The following is a 13,017-nucleotide window of genomic DNA, read 5'->3' as shown; positions in this document are numbered from 1 at the left end:
ATAAGGTCCTTTGAGTCCTTAGCATGACACAGCACTCCAGACATGGCTGTATTCCCATCACAAACCATTACTAAAGTAAGCTGAATTTCAGTGAGATAACAGAGTTTCTGAAACTTCTGAAGCTTCAGCAGAAAAACTTCTTCCAGTTTAAGCATATTTCACAGGTCTTATACCCTTCAAAAGTGGCACTTTGAGAATAAATATTCATTTTAAACTGGTGTTTACTCTGATAAGAAATACATTTTCACCAGGCAATATTCAGTCTGGTTTTCCACATGTTTACTGGAATGGAATTTTGATTTGCAAGAACAAAACATGAGTGCTAGTTATTACACAGAAATAATAGCTATTTGTAAAAGAGCTATCCCATTTCTGAATGAAATTATGTACTCTAGAAACTAGAGTTCATTCCTTTGAATACTGGAGGTTCTCTTCTGATCAGTCTGTGCAAGGCACCTGCAGCACCCATCTTCTCTGGTGGCACACATCTATATTGCTCCTGTCCAGTGCAAAGAGAAAACCAATCCTATGCCCATGAGCACTGAATATGGCACTATCTAGTATAGCTTCAAACAGCTAAAACATGAAAATGTTGTTTTCATAATTCAAGTTCAAGTTTTCAGGATATAAACCTTCAGAGAATCTGCCTCCCCATGTAACAGCCAGCCATAAAGTCTTTGATGCTCCAGCTGAAAGGCCAGCTCTCTCACCACACTGTCACACTGCTCAGAGGGCTTTATCTCAGAATCCATCAATCCACAGGGAGTGTGAATGGGGAACCAGGCACAGGAGATGAGACAAGCCTCTGGAGAATGATTCCCATGGTGGGACAATAAACAGGAATGTGTGCTGCCCAAACATGGAGCAACTCTCCACAAGGGAGAGGGTTATTGGATGTGCTCCCACATTAGCATTTTAATAAAGTCTTCAGGAGGTTCAAGAATACAGAGGAGTTTTGCCAGAGATGGGAGGTACAAATGCACAAATTTGATAACACTACTCAAGAGGGAAAGGAGAGGGAGAATCCTTGCTGAAATCTTCAGTGTTTGCTTGTATGCACCTGAAAATCATGTCTTATTTGCCACAGACATGAAGAGATTCACTTGAGATAAACCTCTAGAAGTATATATTTTTTCTAACACTGGTTGAGAAGATGTGAAGTAGTTCAAATTGCACTGTATCTCTTTCCTTACTTCAAACCTTAATCAAGTCCACAGCAACTTTCTTCTATAATAGAAGTATACATGAATCAGAAGTTCTGTGCAGTACTAATCATCATGTTATAATTCTGTAGTGAGTTAAAAATAAGCTTAAGCTGTAGAACACTAAATTTCAAGGTACCACGGAATTTTTTCAAACAAATGATGCTGTACTTCATATAATCATAATAATGATTTAGAAGAGGAATTATCATCACTCTTCTGAAGCTGTGCATTTGATTTACCTCCTTCTCCTTTTCAGATCCTCTGTACTTTGACTTTGAGGAAAGGAAATGGATTGACAGTGAATTCCATATTTACCCAAAGACTGCAAAAATATATTACACACAATGTTAGAGAAAAAGTGCTCATATTGTAAGTAACATGAGAAAAGCATGTGTGAAAAGTGTATCAATCCAGGCTGCAATCACAAAATAAAGTGAATCATTTCATAATTTAGGTGAAATGGAAAAGGAATTTAAAAAGCACTGTACAGAACCTGAGAAACTTCAGGATCTGGGAATGGGGAGATCTTTCAACTGGGAATGAGTAGTAAAGCAAGCCAGAAAGAAAATAAACAGACCTATGTACTAGTGGGAGCACAAACAACAAGACAAATGTGGAGCAATAATCTGCAAAAACCTGAAATACCTCTGGTCTGAGCCCTTAGATGTTACTGCAGCAGAAACCAAGACCCTGAACTCTTCCTGAGCACATGCAAGTCAGGAAAGCTGAATTGTTTATTGCAGCTGTGACAGTGAACAGAGACAGGGACTGGCTAAAGAAAGCAGGTTTTCATTATTTCATGTTATTGGATTTTATCTGTAATCAGTTACACCAGAAAGTAAAGCTGGGCTTTTTGTATATTTTTATTTCCTATTGATGGTTAAATAACTATTTTTATGAGTGATCTAAATCATACAAGCTAAAAACTCCAGAGAGTCACAAGCTGATGAATCATATAAGGTCTGTGTGATGCCACATAGCTACAGATATTTTGAGCAATACTTATTTGAACTGCAAGGAAATGTCTTCTAGGTGGGTGTAAGTGGACATGGGTGTATGAAGGTTGTCTTAATACTGCTTGATCAGATTTGATCTTTGTAAAAATGAAATTGAACTTTATATGGATTCATGGAAAACTGTATAATTCTTCCCTCAATGATGAAATAGGTGCTGGAAAGAGCAGAAGTATCATTATACAGTGAGAAACACCTCAGGAATATTCCAGATAAAACAGTCAAAACTGTCCCAAATCTATATGGGATTTGGAGGGAATCTTTACAGAACTGCCTAGCTGCTGTAACTGATTACTCTAGCACAAGTATTTCAAGAACCTTCACTGATGACTGTAAAGAAATTGTTTAACTTTAACAAAGCCAGATTAAACCACTGATGTCTGCTGAAAACTTTGGGACACAAGAGATTGCAGCTATAAACTGTGAAGTGAATACTGAAAAATAGGGCAAGCTTACAGAATCCAGTTCTGGATGAATGTGTGGGTGACTGCTGACATATTAAGGAATATTACAATGAGATGCTTCAGAGAAAAAGCAGGGTTTGCTTTGATTTTGTTTTTCTCAGGAGAGGCAGGTTTCAATAGTATTTTATGATACCTGATTTTGGTAGATAAAGGAAAAGATTTGTGAGGAAAGGAAAATTTCATTCTCCTTCTGTAGAATGAAAAATGAAGCAGAAAAAGATATCAGCAAAAATATCAGCTATTTATTTACCCCCAATGTATACTGCTCCCTACAGTCTTGCTGTTGGATTAACTTGAACTTTATTTACATCTTTCTGAACCCTTTCCTTATTTGTTTGTCTATTTATAGGAAAAAAAAAAAAAGTCAATTGGATAAATACTAGGTAACAAAAGCTTCCTCTATGCTTCAATATTGACTAAAATTTGTGGCTCTACTTTTGCCAAAAGAAAAAAAGGTAAATTTTAATTTGTCTACAACACAGGGAAGAGTTGAGCAGTGCTCTCTGGAAAGTCTGTGGGAAGCATCTGAAAATAATACACAAGTATAGGGGAAACCACTCTTTGTTTTTTTTCTAATCTCCTAAAGGTCATCATCTTTCCTATATAAAATGTCTATAGGTCTGTTCATGAAGAGTGAATCTCTCTATTGTAAATAAGGAGAAAAGAAAAAAAATGGGAAGAGTGGGGCAGACTGCTCCAGTGTTAATAAATATTTCTCCACAAAAAGTAATCTATGTACTGGTGAAAAATTAGAGTTTTATAGCTTCCAAGAAGCTTTCTTGTCAATATGTCAAAGACCGAATTCTTATGAGAGTTGTTACAGGTACAGAGCAACATTTCATTTTCCAAAATTACAGAAGAAAATGGATTAATGAAAGGAGATAAAAAGGATATGCAAGCCCTAAGAAGTTTTTAGTTATTTCTAAAAGTTTTTTCAAAGGTAACTTAGCAAATTTGAACAATTGCATGCCATTACTAAAAAAGGCAATGACTCTTAGAAAATATTTTTTGGAAAACGATTCAGTAAAAATCACATAGATGAGAAGACTACCTGGGCTGGGTATTCCAAAGCTGAAAAGTTCAGTGCCACATCCTCTGCCTCTGAGAGGGACTTGGGCAGAGGGAGGTCAGAGAGATAACTGGAGTATGGCAAATGTGTCAGGACTGATCCATTTTTTTTTTTTTTTTCCCTGAGAATGGTATGTTCTGATACTTTAAAAGGGTAGCAATCTACCAGAAAATGCCATCAATGTCATAGCTCATGAAGAATTAATGAGTCCATTGGACTGTTTAACTTCCTAAACAAAGATTTTTTCCTACCTTTTTTTTTCCTACATCTGTATATCATGATGCTCCAACACGAAAAACTCCAATTTTAAAAGTCTAAAAACTGAAACAGAAGAGAATAAAGCTTTATGAGACTAAACATGGTAGCTATGGATACAAATTATGGTGAGGCTTAGTGTATAATTTAGTATATAGTGTATACCAGTCAGAAAAACTGGTAGATCAAATTACTTCTTTAGAACTAACAGAATGGAAGACTGGTCCCAAATAAAGTATGAAATAATGTTTTCTGCACCAAAACTAGTATCATAAGAGTATAACTTTGGGAAGGATTGACAAAAAGTAGAGGAACTGAATACAAGTAGATTATTGGATTAACTTCTGTAAACCTATGGAAATGCCAATAAATTCTAGAGAAAGTTCCACTAGAATTTGTTGGAAAGTATTTTCTCTTGGTTTAAATTCTTATTTTTACAGGTTTTACAAGCAACCACATTTATCAGTAGCAGTATTAATCCTATTTTGTGTTTTATAATAATGATAAAATTGTAAACACTGTTCCACAATATATAATGCATATGCTTTGCTTCATAACAGTAAGAAGTATTCATTTATAAACTGGTCTCGAGCTTATATGGACTGGATTCACTCCCTTCCTGCAACTGCCTTTACTTCATTTATGATTCTACATCTGTTGTGCTCAAAAATACTGACATAAATAGAAGACTCCCAGTTAACTCCTAACTATCAGAACTCCATTTCAGATGATCACAGCTTTGGAAAATGCTTCATTTTGCTTTTGCTCAGGCCCTTAATTAACTCAGTATTTATCAAAATATCCCTAGAAAGAAGATGGAATTTCCTTTCTCTGTGGATATTTATAATTTCCATGTAATTTATACCTAAAGAAACATGAAACAAACTGTCCATCCTTATTTTGTAGCACAGAGTTTCCAAAAAGCAGCAAGGATAAATTTGTTCAGGACTCATACATAATTTTTCTTTTTTTCATAGGGTGAGATCACCCAATACAGGACAGAGAAATTATGTTAAATTCTCACCCGTTTAAGTAATTTTTATAATGCCACAGAATTAAGACCATAAGCAGTAAACCTCACAGGGATTGTGACTTATTTATGAACATCTAAGTAGTTTTGCAAGCAGTGAAAAACTCTATTAGCACAGTACTGGTAATAGGAAACGGCTCATTACCATCAACTCCTATCCCAAAAAAGCTGCTTATCAGAGACTGACCTGCAGATGGGGCAGCAATAACAAATGAAGTTAATTGAACAACAGCAAAACATTTCCATGACCCCTTTTTTTTAACTCCTTGCTTATGTAAACCATTCATTACTAGAATTGGAAATTATTATTTCAATGATATGCTCTCCTTAATGTTTTCAGACATAAACATATTAGAATAAGAAAATGTTACAATAAATCATCTACAAAATGAGTTCCTTACTGCTACAAAGCAGTCATCATTGCTGTCTTTTATTCACTGTAGAACAGGATCAAAATCTGAATTATTTCAGATTCTATAGTGCCATGTTGATAAATACAGTTCTTTAAATAGTTAAAGAATAGAGAGGAAAAGGGGTCCAGCTGAGCAACTAATGGACTACCTGAAATGAGAAGCTTCTAAAAATCTATTTGATCATGAGAAGTTTTTATCCATAGTATGGTCACTGGAGGAGCTTGAGGAAACAGAAGAATGCTACTGCACAATATGATTGGGAAGAGAAGCCAAAAAGGTCTGATATTTCGTTTTGGTTTTGAATAAAAATTTATTATAAATCAGGAGAAGTTTTATGATTTCATATTTCAGTATAACATAACTCATGCATTTCCTCCAAAAAGGCACAGAAGCTTCATTTACCAGGGATATATACATTGCTTGAAGACAGTATCCATAAATCAATATGAACATATTTGTCACTTGAATCCCTGGTGAAGTATCAGCTAAACTTTGAAATTATCATCCATATTCAGAGAAAACAATGCAGACTGGTTACAAACCTGCCACACAATGTTACACTAAGCAAAATCACATTGAAAATTATAATCTCATTAACTTCATGCTTTTTATCTTATGCTCAGAAAAACAATGATAATCATGTCAGAGAAAATTAAATAGATGATAAAAGAAAAGGTATTTCCAGATAGAATTTAAAGCTGTTTATTTGGATATACACATAAAGACAACAAAGCTATGAATAAAGTAGTGGAAATTTCTGAATTTTAATACAGGCTTTCATATGTTCTTATAAAATTTCATTCTTATTAAACCGTTTGCAAATAATTTATATTCTCCTAGATACATACAGCCTCAAAGATTGAACAGAGGTTGAGAGAATAAAAATTCAGAATATAATCAATTGCACTATATTCAACTCACATCATTAATGCTTGATTTTGTGATTTGCTGAGCATTTCCAGCTCTTACAGTGGATAGGAGAGTCAAGTGTCCATAATTTTACAAGACCAGACTCAGATGATTATAATACACTGAAAAATTATCATTTGAAACTATTTTATCTTTTTTCCATCTAAGATTTCTTCCTTAATGGTCCTGGAGTGAGACCAAAAATTGACAGCACATTGGAATTCACACTGTGGTAAGATGAGAGGAACTCAAAAAGCAGGAAAAATGCTGGCAAGCAAGGAAGTTATTTATTATTTAACAATGCAATAGGAGAAGCCTTTTGTGCAATTTTTGGGTGACTACATTCTATATACAGTATTTAATCACATTACCATTTGTACCAATAAGTTCAATTACTAAGTGACATGTTTCTGCTGCCTCATGTCAATAATTTACCTGAATTATAGTATCTGTTAACAGATAGTAAGCTAAAACTGTCTCTTCAGAAACATGCAGTAGCTTTCTCTGCTTCTAGGGCTGTTCAGCAATTTTCAGTCTTCACTAAATTAAATATGAACAGTGGTCAAAAACAATTACATGTGCCATGGCCATTAAGAAAAGCATTCCAATTGTTTCTAAATATCTACAGGCCAAGCTGATCAGTACTTGCAATTTAGGTTCAAGCTGAACCAGCATCAGGTAGGCTGAGTGCCCCCACCACCAACCATTTTGGGCCAACCATAGAATTTAAAATGATTACTTTATAGAGATTTAGTGTGTGTTGTGCATGTGCCTGACAGCAATGGGAACTTCTAAATGCTTGGTCTAATTGGAGAGAACAATAATGCAGTTAGTTAAAAAAACTTCTAGTTGTAGTGTGTTTTGTGGCTGCAGTTTCTCAGAGAAAATGATCAGAAAACACACAAAATGAGTTACCAAACAAATAACAACTACAGGTTTACCATTAAAAGAGAGTAATTAGCACAGAGAATATCAGCAGCTAAAGAAAGACCCTTTAATAGCCAGGTTCTAGCTATAGATTTTCTGCAAGAGCCTAATGATCTTTATGTACACAGTGCATAAATGTGTGCCACAGGAGCTAGGAGCTCCTCATCAATTTACTAATCTCCATCTCTAAAACACAAATAAGAATTTTTTTCTAAATTTAAGCACAGGAACACTGTCTGACATATTTATGTAAGTGCACGCTTATGCACTTATATAAATGCACTTATACACTTGCATAAGACTGTATTTTTCAGTCTTACTTTCATACTTCTAGCCTCCTAAAATTTCCTCCAGGGCACAGGATAACCAAATTGTACATCACAGACTATCTACAGTGCCAGCACTTTCCAGAATTCCCATAACTGGAACACCTGAGAGTATTTTCTTCCTCAAAATAATCTTGAAATATTGAAACAGAACTTTTCATTGCAGAAAGAACTTTTATCAGCATGGGCCTTAATCTAGTGATACATTTACATAAAATCTTGTCAGGAAAAAGCTGATTATTGTATTGCTTGGGAGGGAAAACCAGCTTTTTAAAGTGGTTTAGCAGGCCACACTATTTAAAATTGAAAGATTATCATTCATGACTATTCAAGGCATGGTGCTATCTTTGATTATGTACTATCAACACTTGTTAAATGCCTGTCCAGGTAGAGCAGTGAGTGTATTTACAGTGCTACAGTGAAAGCCTCAAAGGGAACAGTGATACAGGGTACTCAGAAGCTACAGAAACAGATTCAGCAGCATGCCTGATTCCAACACTTCCAGATGACAGAAAGCACTCTGCAAACTTCCTCCACTACCTGTCAGAAAACCAAAGTTGTCACTTCCTAGTGAACTAGCAAACTCTCAGGAATCTCCATACTGTGTTGTTACTGCAGGGTAGCACTGCAGGAAAGAAATAGAAAAGCTGTAATTTAATAGTCACACACTTTTGCCATGCAGCAGATCACATATAAACTGGAAGACATATTTGAAAAAAAATGAGAAGCCTCATTTTTATCTGTATTTATTAAATGAGAGAAAACTCAGTTATTTCTCATAGTTAATGAACAAGAACTACCATTTTTCATTTTCCTCCTTGGGCAAATACATACATAAAACAAAATCACATTTCAAAAAGTGAGTCTGGAGTTAGACTATGTTAATAAAGGATAAAAAAAGGTGAAATTTCATGTATTTCTATAGTGCTTATGAAGGCAGCATAGCTGGAGATTGTTCATCTTGGATAAATTAAAATAAACTTTATATTCTGCACATTTTGACAGCTGAGTAGTAATCACTTAGTTTTGTTATTAACCCAAGGAGTCTGAGAAGATACCAGGGATTTATTTATAACTGTTACCTGTCTTAGACAGGGGTATTTTTACATCTTCTCGAACAAGTGGCATACAGATGTCTGACACAGTACCTTACAATAAAGTAAGGATTGGAACTAGATGATCTTTAGGATCCTTTCCAACCCAAGCCATTCAATTATTCTATGATATCCAGCAGCTTTCATGTCTTTCAGCTTTGTCTCTGTTCATTAAGTTTTGCTGTGCCATAGGTGAGATGTTATTAAACATGAGTGGTGGAGGTCACTCATTAATGAGAACACATCCATGAATGGAGAAGGGACTGGTTCTTGGTCCAACTTGTCAATTATTTATCAGCAATTTAAAAGATGCTATTAATTGCTGATATGGACAAATACAAAGATTGATGAATAAATATTCAGAAGGATATTTTATTGTTACAGGATAAACTCAGCAATTTTATTTTTTTTTTCAGTTCAGCGAAATGTAAAATCACACTTTAGGAGCAAAGAATTAAGTGACTTTATCTTTGTTCAAACACAAAAACCCCTCAAACCCTCAGATGAGCATTCTGGTTTAGAGTACAAACTTCCAAAGAGATCGGAAAACAGAGGAGTAACTTCAAAGAATGACTGCAAAATAAAGACAGTAAAGGGATTACTACATCTCTCTGTGAATACACTCATCAGTGGCAAAGAGATCTGAATATGGAAAACTCTTGAGGCTGATGAACAGGGAGAAATTATGATTGAAAAGTTAAAAACTCAAGCTAGACAAATCTGGAAAATAAGATGAAATTTTAAAGTAATTAAGTATGTGTAAGGATCCCTTTATTGGTTTATTTTGTTAAAAAAAATATTTGAAATACAAATCATGATCCAATTCATGTGAAAAGACCTCTGCCTGAAGAAGGTCAGCTTAGAAGATTACTGTGATCATCTCTGGATTTAAAAAAAATGCTCTTTTTTGCAGATTAAAGGAAAGAGCACTATGTTGTTCTCTCCTCACTTCACAGGTTGTTTGCAAGGTAGCCTTTGTCATCATAAGAAGGTGCAAATATAAGTGTAAAAATAGAAATATAGAACACAGCTCTGTAGCAATTCTACCAGATTTTCTGGCAAATTCAAAAGGTTACAACAATGCTTCTAACACCACCTAAATTCAAGCAGGTGAGTTCAAGATTAATCACTTTCTTCAGGATGAAGTAATTTTTCTGATTTGCCTATGGTGTCCTTCAGCACACAGAAAATTGTCAAAGTTCCACACAAATCTGTGTGTAATCAGATTATTATAATTTAGCAATATGTTAAAAGACCAAGTGATTAAAACACATGAATAATTGAAGGGATTCCTAATGGAATAATTACAATAATGTTCTTTAGTATATCCCTATTTTCATAGCTTCAGGCAATATCAAGTGGTTCAAATTAATAAATCATCTCATAGACCAGATGATTTTCTAGGACCTACAGTTCAGCCCTTGAAGCTATTGGTTAGGAAGAAAGCCATAAACAGTGCAAATAATAACGAGATTTTTGACCTTCCACTGTCATGTAAATTGATGTGTGCTTGGCACAGGCAGACTTTGCTGCTAAACTCAAAAGCTTTCAGCTTTGTCATTGTCCCCATCTTGTAATTGGATGTGTTAACTCTAAAAGGGACTAAAATAGAGGAGCAAAAGCAGGGAATAAAGTTAGGAAGAAATAAACATCCTTTTTCAAAAAACATACACATACTGAGTTACTGTAAAGAAAAGTTATTAAATACTTTCAGGAAATGAGGATGCATACTACATGCTGACAATTAATGTATAATGAATTATAATACACGTTATTCTCCATTACCTAGCTTTCAAATTGCAAAAATCAAGTCAAATTAAGGAGAAACAGTCATTCATACCACTTTTTTTTTTTAAGCTTTGCCTCTGATATGCTGATTTTCTTTCTTTCCTTTTCATTATGACTTCTATTTATATTTCATTCATTTCTGGCAGTATCAAGTACCTAGTGTCCACCAGCTAGAGTACTGTGATTCTCACACTTTGGTAAGGCCATTTCTGTCATATACAGGGTAATGGTCAAGCAAAAGAATGCTAATTAATCTTTTGCAGTGATGACTGAGCAACTTTAACTGCAGAGTTGAGCAAGCTGTAGAGAGTTGGTTAAGCACCATCATTGTCCCATACTAGAGATCAGAAAACTAGAGATCGAATTAGATGGCTAACAGAAATATCCCCAGACTTGGAGGGACAATAGCAAGCAAAGAAAAATGCTAATATGTGCATTGGTAATAATGAAAAAGAAGGACCTACAAGGTGTGACCCACGACAGGGTCAGCACAGCAGCACTTGGTGTGCAAGTTCAGGACAGTGTGAATGTGAGTGGCTGAATCACCAGCAGAGTGATGCCACACACTGACACCAACACGGGGATACTGCTGCACTCTGCAGCACAATGCAGTGGTGTCTGTGTGAATAAAACAACACAAAACTTATTGCAAGGTAAGAAGGAAAATGAGCCTTGAAGAAGCTCCTGACTGTGATTCTGTAATGAGGGATGGAGATTGAAATGAGTAAAGGAAGAAGATGGAGAAGGAAGTGGAAAGGAGAAAAAATGTTACTGTATTAGGAATTTCTACACCATATCTTTCTTTTTAAATTTAAAATTCAACTTGTGATGCAATTCCAATGCTGAAGATGAGAGCTGCAGTTTCAGAACACATGGCACTATGGAATTTCTTTTTTAATTTCCCCATATAAAAATATTGATAAATAGGAACACCACCAGTCCATGTAATATGACTGCTGCCCCACAATGACCCAAACTCTTCTGTCATTGCTTATCACCCAAGAAGAGAAATACTAAGGGTTCAACACATATTTTGAGATGCTACCACTTTGCAGAAGGATGAAAGGGTGACTTAGCATCCAGATGCTTCTCACAGACCTACACATTACCACACCAGTATTGTTAAGTATTCTGTGAAGTTCTGATTACTTAGGATAGTGAAGTACCCTGGCATTTACTACAATAACTTGGTCATTATCACAAACAAATCACAAATTAATTTAGGTGACTGGGTATGACTTTCCTGTGTTCCTTTGACAATACATGATCTCCATGAGGATCTTTTCAAATAACCATCACACATGCAAGGGGAGACGTTATTACTTAAAAACTGTATAATGATTCCAGAAAGCAAGATTTTATTATGTCTGAAATTCCAGCACAGGATGAAAAACATTGTAAATCAGTCCATCTTCATGAGACAGCATATTAATTTTCACCTTACCACACTAATACATTATACTTTCTAATTCAAAATGGCCAAATTCATCTAAAAAGAAGAAACACTTGCACTGTTGAATAATCTCCAACCTTGCTAAATTCCTGTCAAAATAATTCATGCTCTCATTTTCATTTTAAGTGATACATTAAAATTTGAGTACACACAGGTTTTTACACGTGACAAATTATTTCTTCCCAGATACTAATTTTGCTCAAACTCTGTATTAAAAGATTGTGCCAGACGACTTTTCAGAGAGTGTTTCCATGTAAAAAACTGTTAAGCTGAAAACATCATTACATACCCCAGGTCATCTGCAGGTATTTATAAATTGGTGTTTTTCAATTCACAATTTCATAGTGGTAGCAAAGTTTTTATGTTGGAAAAAGACACTCACATTAATAAGATAAAAACCCTAAAAATGGCTGTGTTAGAGAGAAGTAAAGACTAGAGAAATCATTTTAGCACTCACCTTGCCTCATTAAATTGAGTGGGTAAATTCCCTTGATTCAATCTACAGTCCTACAGAGATGCCAGAGCAGAGGGCATTCCAGAATTCCTGCATGTTCTGCCCCAAAGTGTCCTGTTCTAGCTATATTTTCAACCTGATTTAGTGCCTAGAGTCAGGCAGTGTGAATGTATTTAGTTATGTCCACTCAATCTCTATCAAGTCCTAACATTCATTGGCACCGTGGGATCATGAAATGCAAAAGAGCCATAAAATTGAAAGTTGTATTTCTAGCAGTGCAATGGAAGCCATTAAAAAGCCATTACCTATCAATATTTGATGTACTCTGGCATTTATAATGCCCTGCTCTAAGGATGTTTGTGAGTGGAGAGGTCAGGCAGGTGGGGGAACTCAAACAATAACACCTCAGGGTGGTAACTACTGATGGTACTAATTCTTTACAGCAACCACAATATGGCAACCTAACAATAAAATGTATAATCTGCCAAAAAGGCAAGGAGAAAGTTCTACACTGTTCCACAACTGGTCTGAAGCAGACTGCATATCCATTTCACAGAATGCACATTCCAAATGCTCCTGCCTAGAGCCTGTCATCCCTTACTCTATTATGGAAGTAC

General features: G+C 35.3%; 1 protein-coding gene across 2 annotated transcripts in view; it reads right to left on the bottom strand.

The window, feature by feature from the left end:
* Positions 1-13,017, bottom strand: part of KCNIP4 (potassium voltage-gated channel interacting protein 4) — a 373,098-nt gene that overhangs the window by 333,992 nt on the left and 26,089 nt on the right. The gene's annotated exons all lie outside the window — the stretch shown is intronic.

The sequence above is a fragment of the Oenanthe melanoleuca genome, chromosome 4, assembly GCF_029582105.1.
Source record: "Oenanthe melanoleuca isolate GR-GAL-2019-014 chromosome 4, OMel1.0, whole genome shotgun sequence".
NCBI lineage: Eukaryota > Metazoa > Chordata > Aves > Passeriformes > Muscicapidae > Oenanthe > Oenanthe melanoleuca.
The sequence above is the reverse complement of the archived record's forward strand: the minus strand, read 5'-3'. Positions and strand labels throughout refer to the sequence as shown.